Source organism: Pseudophryne corroboree, chromosome 2 (genome assembly GCF_028390025.1).
Source record: "Pseudophryne corroboree isolate aPseCor3 chromosome 2, aPseCor3.hap2, whole genome shotgun sequence".
Classification (NCBI taxonomy): domain Eukaryota; kingdom Metazoa; phylum Chordata; class Amphibia; order Anura; family Myobatrachidae; genus Pseudophryne; species Pseudophryne corroboree.
This window is the reverse complement of record NC_086445.1, coordinates 108,979,032-108,991,053: the sequence shown is the minus strand read 5'-3', so window position 1 is coordinate 108,991,053 and position 12,022 is coordinate 108,979,032. Positions and strand designations below refer to the sequence as shown.

The 12,022-nt window shown below is 41.8% G+C and overlaps 1 long non-coding RNA gene across 1 annotated transcript in view; it reads left to right on the top strand.

The window, feature by feature from the left end:
* The window catches only part of LOC135050552 (uncharacterized), a 127,440-nt gene extending 124,148 nt beyond the window's left edge, over window positions 1-3,292 (top strand). The window contains exons 2-3 of the long non-coding RNA XR_010241659.1: window positions 2,764-2,794; window positions 3,238-3,292. This is a non-coding gene — a long non-coding RNA (uncharacterized LOC135050552). The remainder of the gene's footprint in view (window positions 1-2,763; window positions 2,795-3,237) is intronic.
* The last annotated feature ends 8,730 nt before the right edge of the window (window positions 3,293-12,022 follow it).

Sequence of the window (12,022 nt, the reverse complement as noted above, 5' to 3'; positions counted from 1 at the left end):
TGGTGACAAAATTGTCAAGTCAAGCGGAACGCGACCTGTCAACATCTCCTCCTTCACATTCTCCCGCAACTGGGGGTGCGAGGAAAAGGCTCAGAATTCCGAGCCCACCCGCTGGCGGTGATGCAGGGCAGTCTGGAGCGACTGCTGATGCTGACATCTGGTCCGGACTGAAGGACCTGACAACGATTACGGACATGTCGTCTACTGTCACTGCATATGATTCTCTCAACATTGATAGAATGGTGGAGGATTATATGAGTGACCGCATCCAAGTAGGCACGTCACACAGTCCGTACTTATACTGGCAGGAAAAAGAGGCAATTTGGAGGCCCTTGCACAAACTGGCTTTATTCTACCTAAGTTGCCCTCCCACAAGTGTGTACTCCGAAAGAGTGTTTAGTGCCGCCGCTCACCTTGTCAGCAATCGGCGTACGAGGTTACATCCAGAAAATGTGGAGAAGATGATGTTCATTAAAATGAATTATAATCAATTCCTCCGCGGAGACATTGACCAGCAGCAATTGCCTCCACAAAGTACACTGGGAGCTGAGATGGTGGATTCCAGTGGGGACGAATTGATAATCTGTGAGGAGGGGGATGTACACGGTGATATATCGGAGGGTGAAGATGAGGTGGACATCTTGCCTCTGTAGAGCCAGTTTGTGCAAGGAGAGATTAATTGCTTCTTTTTTGGGGGGGGTCCAAACCAACCCGTCATATCAGTCACAGTCGTGTGGCAGACCCTGTCACTGAAATGATGGGTTGGTTAAAGTGTGCATGTCCTGTTTTGTTTATACAACATAAGGGTGGGTGGGAGGGCCCAAGGACAATTCCATCTTGCACCTCTTTTTTCTTTTCTTTTTCTTTGCATCATGTGCTGATTGGGGAGGGTTTTTTGGAAGGGACATCCTGCGTGACACTGCAGTGCCACTCCTAGATGGGCCCGGTGTTTGTGTCGGCCACTAGGGTCGCTAATCTTACTCACACAGTCAGCTACCTCATTGCGCCTCTTTTTTTCTTTGCGTCATGTGCTGTTTGGGGAGGGTTTTTTGGAAGGGACATCCTGCGTGACACTGCAGTGCCACTCCTAGATGGGCCCGGTGTTTGTGTCGGCCACTAGGGTCGCTAATCTTACTCACACAGCTACCTCATTGCGCCTCTTTTTTTCTTTGCGTCATGTGCTGTTTGGGGAGGGTTTTTTGGAAGGGACATCCTGCGTGACACTGCAGTGCCACTCCTAGATGGGCCCGGTGTTTGTGTCGGCCACTAGGGTCGCTAATCTTACTCACACAGCTACCTCATTGCGCCTCTTTTTTTCTTTGCGTCATGTGCTGTTTGGGGAGGGTTTTTTGGAAGGGACATCCTGCGTGACACTGCAGTGCCACTCCTAGATGGGCCCGGTGTTTGTGTCGGCCACTAGGGTCGCTAATCTTACTCACACAGTCAGCTACCTCATTGCGCCTCTTTTTTTCTTTGCGTCATGTGCTGTTTGGGGAGGGTTTTTTGGAAGGGCCATCCTGCGTGACACTGCAGTGCCACTCCTAGATGGGCCCGGTGTTTGTGTCGGCCACTAGGGTCGCTAATCTTACTCACACAGTCAGCTACCTCATTGCGCCTCTTTTTTTCTTTGCGTCATGTGCTGTTTGGGGAGGGTTTTTTGGAAGGGACATCCTGCGTGACACTGCAGTGCCACTCCTAGATGGGCCCGGTGTTTGTGTCGGCCACTAGGGTCGCTAATCTTACTCACACAGCTACCTCATTGCGCCTCTTTTTTTCTTTGCGTCATGTGCTGTTTGGGGAGGGTTTTTTGGAAGGGACATCCTGCGTGACACTGCAGTGCCACTCCTAGATGGGCCCGGTGTTTGTGTCGGCCACTAGGGTCGCTTATCTTACTCACACAGCGACCTCGGTGCAAATTTTAGGACTAAAAATAATATTGTGAGGTGTGAGGTATTCAGAATAGACTGAAAATGAGTGTAAATTATGGTTTTTGAGGTTAATAATACTTTGGGATCAAAATGACCCCCAAATTCTATGATTTAAGCTGTTTTTTAGTGTTTTTGGAAAAAAACACCCGAATCCAAAACACACCCGAATCCGACAAAAAAAATTCGGTGAGGTTTTGCCAAAACGCGTTCGAACCCAAAACACGGCCGCGGAACCGAACCCAAAACCAAAACACAAAACCCGAAAAATTTCAGGCGCTCATCTCTAATTGCAGTGTGGCATAATGTATAACGGCCATTGCGGTGTGTGGCATAGGGTATAACGGGCATTGCGGTATGTGTCATAGGCATTACGGTGTATGGTATACTATATCACGGGCATTGTGATATGTGGTATAATGTCTCAGGGTCATTGCAGTGTGTGGCATAATGTATCACGGACATTGCGGTGTGTGTCATAATGTGTCAGGCATTACGGTGTGTTGTATACTATATCACGGGCATTGTGGTATGTGGTATAATGTCTCAGGGTCATTGCGGTGTGTGTCAATGTGTCACAGGCATTGTATGTGCTATAATGTATCAGTGGCATTGCAGTGTGTAGCATAATGTATAACGGGTGTAACGCTATCTACCTTTAGGTGCGAGTACTAATATAAGTCTATGCCTCCACCCAAGCTAATTACTATTTGTGGCTTGCCGCTTGGGTAAGCCAGTAAACCTGGTATGAAATGGATATGCTATTTACTAAGTACACATTTAATACCCAAGTCTTATTACTACATTAAATACCTGTTCTTCTTTTTTTCTTTTTTAGGATCCAGAGAAACCACCACAATATCTTTATAGTAAGTATATAATTTTCTTAGATTAGATTATAATAACAATACATCTATATATATATATTCCACTATAATATCTAATCACTAATAGACATTTCATTTCTTGCCTATACATATAAATATGCATGCAATACACAAAAAATATATAATATACTCTACTTGAGTGACCCGGGTACTCTCAATCTTAAAATGCGCAGTTGGGGCCCAATAAGTGTATTCAACTCCCTTTAAACTATATTGACAGATGATAATGAATTAATCCTCCTCTCAAGCTTGAATTTTACATAAATAGAAACAGTGCAGTACATAGAAGTGGAATACCATTACTTTGTATCCAGCAGTCTAAAACGTTACTTGTGTTTGTTTCCTAAAGAACTATCCAGTTTTCAATGTAACAAGTTACTTTCTCTCTGAGTGCAATGTCTTTAATATCTTTGCTTTCCTTCTAGCTCCTAATTAAAAGTCTCTATAATCTCTATACGAACAGTGTAGCTGGCATGAAGGTAGGTACTGTTTGTATACTAGAATATTTACTCCTGCTCCTCTGTAGATGAAGTCTCATTACCAATGTGTATATAGATATATACAATTACTATCTCCATCTCCTTGAGTATACAATTCCTTATTTAACTTTAGGGAATTAATCTGTTCTTAGTCTTTAGGGGTTAAATATGGAAAGCCTGTGGCTAGTATGGCTTATTACAGTCAATATCCAAGTGCAGCTATATATCTCCTAGGGTTGGATGTGCCTTTGTGGTGTTAAATATATGCAGGTGTCAATTATTTCACTTACACCTCCTGTAGCTCCAGTCACAATCTGGGCAGCACTTCCCCGACTCCTCCTTCAGAATATCATTGGCCAGCTTGCCTGCCTATCTTGCACGCCTCATCTCTGCTACTTCTTACTGAAGTGCTGTGTGCCTGCGCCGCTCAGCTTACTCTCCGGGCTGACACAAGGAGCCTTTCACCGCCACACCGCTCTGAGTGAGTGCCCACCGCTACCTTGTCAGCAGCGCTGGCGCTTACGACCCGGCTTCTATCGCCAGACAACGCTGCCCAGATACTGCCGCCGCTGTATGTTTACAGCGCTTACAACTCTATGCAGCGGCAGGTCTCTGGTGCCAGCGCCTCCTTTGCACCCTCCTCTCTTTGGGCTAGCTCCGGCTAGCCTACCCTGTGTCGGCTGCCTCACCCAAGCCCCACCGCCAATGTTCACAGCAATACAGCTCTAGGCGGCAGTAAGACTTCAGGTGAGTAGCGCTAACAGGGGGAACAGCATTCTGCCTCACTGCCGGCGGGGAGCGTCTTTTATACGCTTTCCTCTACCGGCACGCGGAGACCCTCTCTGCACACTGCCCACCTTTACCGGCGCAAGACCCCTCTGCACACAGCACCTTTACCGGTGCGAGACCCCTCTGCACACGGCCTACCTTCCCCGGCGCACGGGACCCTTTGCACTCAGCCCATATTATTACCAGCGCGCGCTGATCTCCCTAGGTCTCCTTTCACTCATCCATCAATAAATGGCATGCGCAGGCTGCTCCTCTTGTCCTCTCACACTGCACTGCACCTCCTGTATACTCAGTACACCTTTTCTATAATATACATGTTAAACATAAAGGTACCATTATGGGCATTACAATATATATTATATTCGCTAAAATAAATATACATATAGTACAGTTCATATATTTACAACATAAGAAAATATCCTATAACCATGTTACACTCTTCCCCTGGTAATCCATTAATTTTAATTCAATTGGATTACCACCCATAGCTTTAATTCAATTCTAACTAATAAAAGCAGTTTGTAAAATAGGGCCATACATCAACCATATTAGGATGCACTACTCTCGGCACAATACTAGGTACCCCTAATTCATTATAGGTAAGTACAGATGGAGGTTGGCATATTCTTTTGGGCCTTTCCATAACTCGCTCCCCTATGGTTTCATTATCTACAATAGGACAATAATCACACTCTTCTGATAACATATTTCTTTCCAATTCGCTTCTAATATCACTATTTTCCTGACTGAATTGGCTAGTATTATTCTCAAAGTTTCCTTCAGGGAGGAATCCAATGGGTCCATTGGTATTCTGCTCCTGAATGAACTCCTTAAGGTCAACATCTCTGATACCTTCATCTTTAAAGTAGCATCCTTGCCCTGTAAATTCATCCTCTAAACCTTCCACATCATCACCTTCAATAATTTGGTCATATTCATTCTCTATGGCCCCTATATCTGAACTTGTCTCAAGGTCATTTCTATAATTATTCAAACAAACTTCTTGTCCTATTAGGAGCAAATGTTGCCTGTGGAAAGTCAATACAGTTTCATCCCCATTTTCTGATCTAATTTTATATACAGGTAGCCCTGGAAACTTTCCTATTACTATGAAAGGATCTTCTCTCCATCTATTATTTATTTTAAATTTTCTAGGGGTCCTGAATTGTTTTAATAATACTCTATCCCCTGGAGCCAAGACTTGATCCCTTACTTTCCTGTCATAATAACTTTTATTTTTTACCTCTAATTTAGTAGCAGTTTCATTGGCTATGTCATATGCTTTTTTCAAATCTTCCCTTAATTTTTTTTACATATTTAATATGAGAAATGGCTGGTTTGCTACTAGTAGAGGTTCCCATACATACGTCTATGGGAAGTCTAGCTTCTCGCCCAAACATCAAAGCATATGGAGAATACCCTGTAGCCTCATTTCGTGTGCAGTTGTAAGCATGTATTAAACGGTCAATATGCCTTTTCCAATGGTTTTTATCAAAGGGCTTTAGAGTCCCTAACATATTCAATAAGGTTCTGTTGAACCATTCAGGCTGAGGGTTTCCCTGAGGATGATAAGGGGTGGTTCGTGATTTAGTTATCCCACAGATCGCACAGAGTTCCTTAATCAACTTACTCTCAAACTCTCTCCCTTGGTCAGAATGTAGTCGGTTAGGCAGACCGTAATGAACAAAATATTTGTCCCATAAAGTATTGGCTACAGTACGTGCTTTCTGTTTGGTGTAACGTAGGCTTGGGCATATCTTGTAAAATGGTCTGTAATTAGTAATATGTGGCATTTCTTACCGGGTTCTACTTCTAATGTTAAAAAATCCATACAGACAAAGTCCATAGGACCATTACTCCTAAAATTTACTAATGGAGCAAATTGATTACTTACAGTCTTTCGCACTATACAATTTCCACAATTTTGGCAATATGCTTCTATTTCTTTCCTCATGCCAGGCAAATAAAACCTATCATATATTAGATTTAAGGTCTTATCATTTCCTAAATGGCCATGGTCATCATGTAATGCTTTCATTACCATAGATCGATATATCTTTGGCAATACCAATTGATATTTTTTTCTTTCCCCTGGCCTTCCAATTACCCGATATAACAATCCATTAATCATCAATAAATGTTTCCTTTGTCTTTCTAATAACCTTACTTCATCAGAAACATTAGATATTAAAGGGTTCCTGTTTTTATTACTTTTATTTTTTGTTATTTCAGACATGATAAGTCCAATGTCTGGATCTTTCCTCTGATCTCCTTGTATCTGGATTTTCCTAAGTTTTGGTAACTCTTCTAATTCTAAATGACTCAACCAACAGTATGATAAAGGCAGAATTTTTTCAGTGGCACCCAATGAACTCAATGATTCTTCTGGGGTCATTTCTTTAATCTGAATATGATGGCTCATCCTCCTCACTTCACCAGCAGGTACTTCAATCCATTCATCAGCAGTAACATAATTACCTTGATTAGGTATTCGGGATAAGGAGTCAGCATCAATATTATTAATTCCTGGCCTATATTTCAAAGAAAAATTATATAGAGCCAAAGCTGCAAGCCATCTGTGTCCTGTCGCATCTAATTTTGCAGTAGTAAGGATGTATGTTAAAGGATTGTTATCTGTGTGAATCTCAAAGGTTACTCCATATAAGTATTCAAGAAATTTTTCCACCACACACCATTTTAAAGCTAAAAACTCCAATTTGTATGTGGGGTAATTTTTCTCACTAGCAGATAACCCCCTACTAGTAAAGGACACAGGCTTCAACTCTTCTTGATGCTTTTGATACAATACTCCTCCAATGCCTTCTTGTGAAGCAGCTATATGAAGTACATATGGAAGTGAAGGGTTTGCGTAAGCTAGAACTGGAGCCCCAGTTAGCTTTGTTTTTAAATTCTGGAATGCCGTTTCACTTTCCTGAGTCCACCGTTCTCCAAAAGGTTCATTTGGTTTAAACCAACCCTTAGGGGTTATTTTAGTCTCTTTCCTCCTATTAGTAGGTGGATATCCTTTAGTTAAATCAGTAAGGGGTTTTGTTATTTTAGAATAATTAGGAATAAATCTGCGATAGTACCCGCAAAAACCTAAAAAATATCTAAGTTCTTTTAATTTATTAGGTTTTGGCCAATTTACTACAGCCTCAACCTTAGCAGGGTCCGTGGCAATTACCTCTCTACTCACTATGTGCCCCAAATATTTCACTGAAGATCTGCATAACTGACATTTGTCGATAGACAACTTCAGTCCCCCCTCAATTAATCTATCCAGAACTTTGATAAGACGAGTATTATGCTCTTGGAGAGAACTCCCAAAAACAATGATCTAAATAGACAATGACCTCTCTATAATTCATGTCCCCTATTACTTTGTCCATTGTCCTTTGGAATGTAGCTGGGGCTCCCTTAATTCCCTGGGGCATTTTCAGGAATTCGAAGAAGCTTAATGGGCAAATAAATGCTGTTTTGTCTCTGTCATTAGGGTGCATAGGGATCTGGTAGAATCCATTCCGTAAGTCTAACACTGAAAACCATACACTTCCTTGTAAGCAATCTAATGCTTCATCAATTCTGGGAACTGTGTATTGGTCTGGGACAGTTCTTGCATTAAGGGTCCTATAATCTACGCACATACGAATTTTCCCATTTTTCTTTTTAGCAATTACAATTGGAGAAGCATATGAACTACGAGATTCTATAATAATTTGATTCTCTAATAACCCCTTTAAATGTAACCGGACATCCTCAAAATCTGCAGGGGCTATCCTGCGAGATCTTTCACGAAAAGGACTTTTATCCGTGAGTTCTATACTATGTTCTACTCCTTTTGCCTCTCCTAAATCCCATTCATCAGATGAAAACGCCTTCCTCCTAATACTCAATTCCATTATCAAAGAATCTTTGTCCTCTTTTAGAATATCGCTATTTTGAAAACAAACTTCAAATTTACCCTTCTCTACTTCAAGCTTATCTCTAGGTTGAATTACACAGGTATGTCCTACTTCCATAATCTGTTCCTTCTTATGTCTATCCTGACACCATTTTGATAACTCATTGTACAATTGGGTATTAGTACCTATAATTATGGGAAATTCATTCCTACCTCCTTGAATCTCTGGACAAATTAAAGCAATAAAAGGGACTTGTAACAGCTTTTCAGGGATTTCTCTATCAAATTCAAGAGTAACCTGTACATACCCTAAGTAAGGATATTTGCTTACACTTAAACCCCAGATTATTAATCCATTAAGGGGTTGTATTTGCACATCCGATATATGTTCATTATACCAGGATTCAAAAATAATTGACACCTGAGACCCACTGTCTAATAAAACTTTACATTTATTCCCATTAATGGACGCGGAGACTATTGGCGTAGGACCCATCAGACCTTCTGGAATTTTCCCATTCCACCAGGAATTCCCCATAGCGCAGTAACTGACTTCTAGGGGGACTGTGAGGGGTTCACAGTCCTCCCCCGTCCGTTTCCCTGCCCAGAAAGATTTTGGCTATTTAATGTTGAATTATTATCACTAACTCTTTGTGGAAGATTTTCAGGATCAGTAGTGCATTCATAGGCCCTATGCCCTGACCTACCACATCTGAAACATCCTCGGCCTCTATTATTATAATTACTTCCCCTTCCCCTCGCAGACATATTATTATTCGTCCTTGATGAAGAGGGACTAGAATTATTATTATCACTTCCACCGTGGGTTGTATCACTTTTACTTTCTTTACAGTTTTTTTCTCTCATTTCAATTAATGCCTCCTCCTGCTTTACCTCTTTTAGCAGATCATTAAAAGTGGGAGGGGTCTCTTATTCCTGAACATCTTAACATTTGAGCCACAAAGTCCGTGGTCAATGCTCCTCTAAGGAGCTGCTTCATCCTACTTCCATCCACCTCCTCTCTAGTAATACCTCCTTTATCAACTATTTTGTACAAGAGCTTATCAATCCTAATCAAATAAGCGCTAAGTTTCTCCCCAGGTTCTTGAAATGTATGATGGAATCTTGAGGTCAAATCTCCCACATCCTCTAAAGTGCCGTAGGCATAATCCAAAGCTTCAAAATAAATTTCAAGTGTGGCTTGTGGGTTGCTTCTTCTAGCTGCCTGAATAATACCCATGGCTGGACCCCTCAAGCTCTCTACTACCCTCTGCCTTTTTATTTGGTCGGGACATTGCCACTCTTCAGCTTGCTGAACAGCAGCTTCTTTCCATGCCTCATACGTTTCTTCCCCAAGTGGCACAGGCACTATTCCTGAAAATATTCTCAATCTCCTATAACTTCCTTCATAGTGCCACCTCTCTTACTGGGTAACTACTCTATCTACCATAGTCTCAAACTGCCCTCCATTTATATTAGCACCATTTCCCTGGATATTGCTATTTACATCAGTCCTTTCAGGGTTTTCAGCAGAAGCTGAAATGTGAGCACTAATGGTTTCTTCATCACTACTTTTAGGCCATATAATACGCCATAATCTTCCAATCTCTTCTCCAGCTACAATCATTGTAGGTATTAATCTAGCATCTAACTCTTTTTCCGTCTCTATTAGCATAGCTACTACCCTCCCGGAATCCTATCTCCATTTGTCTATGATCCGGGGTTTATTTACTCCATACAGTTTGTCTAAAGTCTCTAATACTACTACTTCATCTTGAATGTCAAGGAAATTTCCCTCTACTCCCATACACTTTTTTAAACTTGTTCCTCTCTGTGTACACCAATTATATAACTCTTCTCCTGTAATCTTTTCCATTATAATGTCCTGAATATTCACCTCAGCAGTGCCTCCAAAAATGTAACGCTATCTACCTTTAGGTGCGAGTACTAATATAAGTCTATGCCTCCACCCAAGCTAATTACTATTTGTGGCTTGCCGCTTGGGTAAGCCAGTAAACCTGGTATGAAATGGATATGATATTTACTAAGTACACATTTAATACCCAAGTCTTATTACTACATTAAATACCTGTTCTTCTTTCTTTTCTTTTTTAGGATCCAGAGAAACCACCACAATATCTTTATGGTAAGTATATAATTTTCTTAGATTAGATTATAATAACAATACATCTATATATATATATATTCCACTATAATATCTAATCACTAATAGACATTTCATTTCTTGCCTATACATATAAATATGCATGCAATACACAAAAAATATATAATATACTCTACTTGAGTGACCGGGGTACTCTCAATCTTAAAATGCGCAGTTGGGGCCCAATAAGTGTATTCAACTCCCTTTAAACTATATTGACAGATGATAATGAATTAATCCTCCTCTCAAGCTTGAATTTTACATAAATAGAAACAGTGCAGTACATAGAAGTGGAATACCATTACTTTGTATCCAGCAGTCTAAAACGTTACTTGTGTTTGTTTCCTAAAGAACTATCCAGTTTTCAATGTAACAAGTTACTTTCTCTCTGAGTGCAATGTCTTTAATATCTTTGCTTTCCTTCTAGCTCCTCATTAAAAGTCTCTATAATCTCTATACGAACAGTGTAGCTGGCATGAAGGTAGGTACTGTTTGTATACTAGAATATTTACTCCTGCTCCTCTGTAGATGAAGTCTCATTACCAATGTGTAAATAGATATATACAATTACTATCTCCATCTCCTTGAGTATACAATTCCTTAGTTAACTTTAGGGAATTAATCTGTTCTTAGTCTTTAGGGGTTAAATATGGAAAGCCTGTGGCTAGTATGGCTTATTACAGTCAATATCCAAGTGCAGCTATATATCTCCTAGGGTTGGATGTGCCTTTGTGGTGTTAAATATATGCAGGTGTCAATTATTTCACTTACACCTCCTGTAGCTCCAGTCACAATCTGGGCAGCACTTCCCCGACTCCTCCTTCAGAATATCATTGGCCAGCTTGCCTGCCTATCTTGCACGCCTCATCTCTGCTACTTCTTACTGAAGTGCTGTGTGCCTGCGCCGCTCAGCTTACTCTCCGGGCTGACACAAGGAGCCTTTCACCGCCACACCGCTCTGAGTGAGTGCCCACCGCTACCTTGTCAGCAGCGCTGGCGCTTACGACCCGGCTTCTATCGCCAGACAACGCTGCCCAGATACTGCCGCCGCTGTATGTTTACAGCGCTTACAACTCTATGCAGCGGCAGGTTTCTGGTGCCAGCGCCTCCTTTGCGCCCTCCTCTCTTTGTGCTAGCTCTGGCTAGCCTACCCTGTGTCGGCTGCCTCACCCAAGCCCCACCGCCAATGTTCACAGCAATACAGCTTTAGGCGGCAGTAAGACTTCAGGTGAGTAGCGCTAACAGGGGGAACAGCATTCTGCCTCACTGCCGGCGGGGAGCGTCTTTTATACGCTTTCCTCTACCGGCACGCGGAGACCCTCTCTGCATACGGCCCACCTTTACCGGCGCAAGACCCCTCTGCACACAGCACCTTTACCGGCGCGAGACCCCTCTGCACACGGCCTACCTTCCCCGGCGCACGGGACCCTTTGCACTCAGCCCGTATTATTACCAGCGCGCGCTGATCTCCCTAGGTCTCCTTTCACTCATCCATCAATAAATGGCATGCGCAGGCTGCTCCTCTTGTCCTCTCACACTGCACTGCACCTCCTGTATACTCAGTACACCTTTTCTATAATATACATGTTAAACATAAAGGTACCATTATGGGCATTACAATATATATTATATTCGCTAAAATAAATATACATATAGTACAGTTCATATATTTACAACATAAGAAAATATCCTATAACCATGTTACACGGGCATTGCGATTCCTGTCATAATGTATCACAGGCATTACGGTGTGTGGCATAATGTGTCTGGGGCATTACAGTGTGTGCATTATTGTGTGTGGCATGATGTGTAAGGGCCATCGCTGAAGATTTTTTTGCCTTGGGGGAGAAAAATTTCTAGTTATGCCACTGGTATTG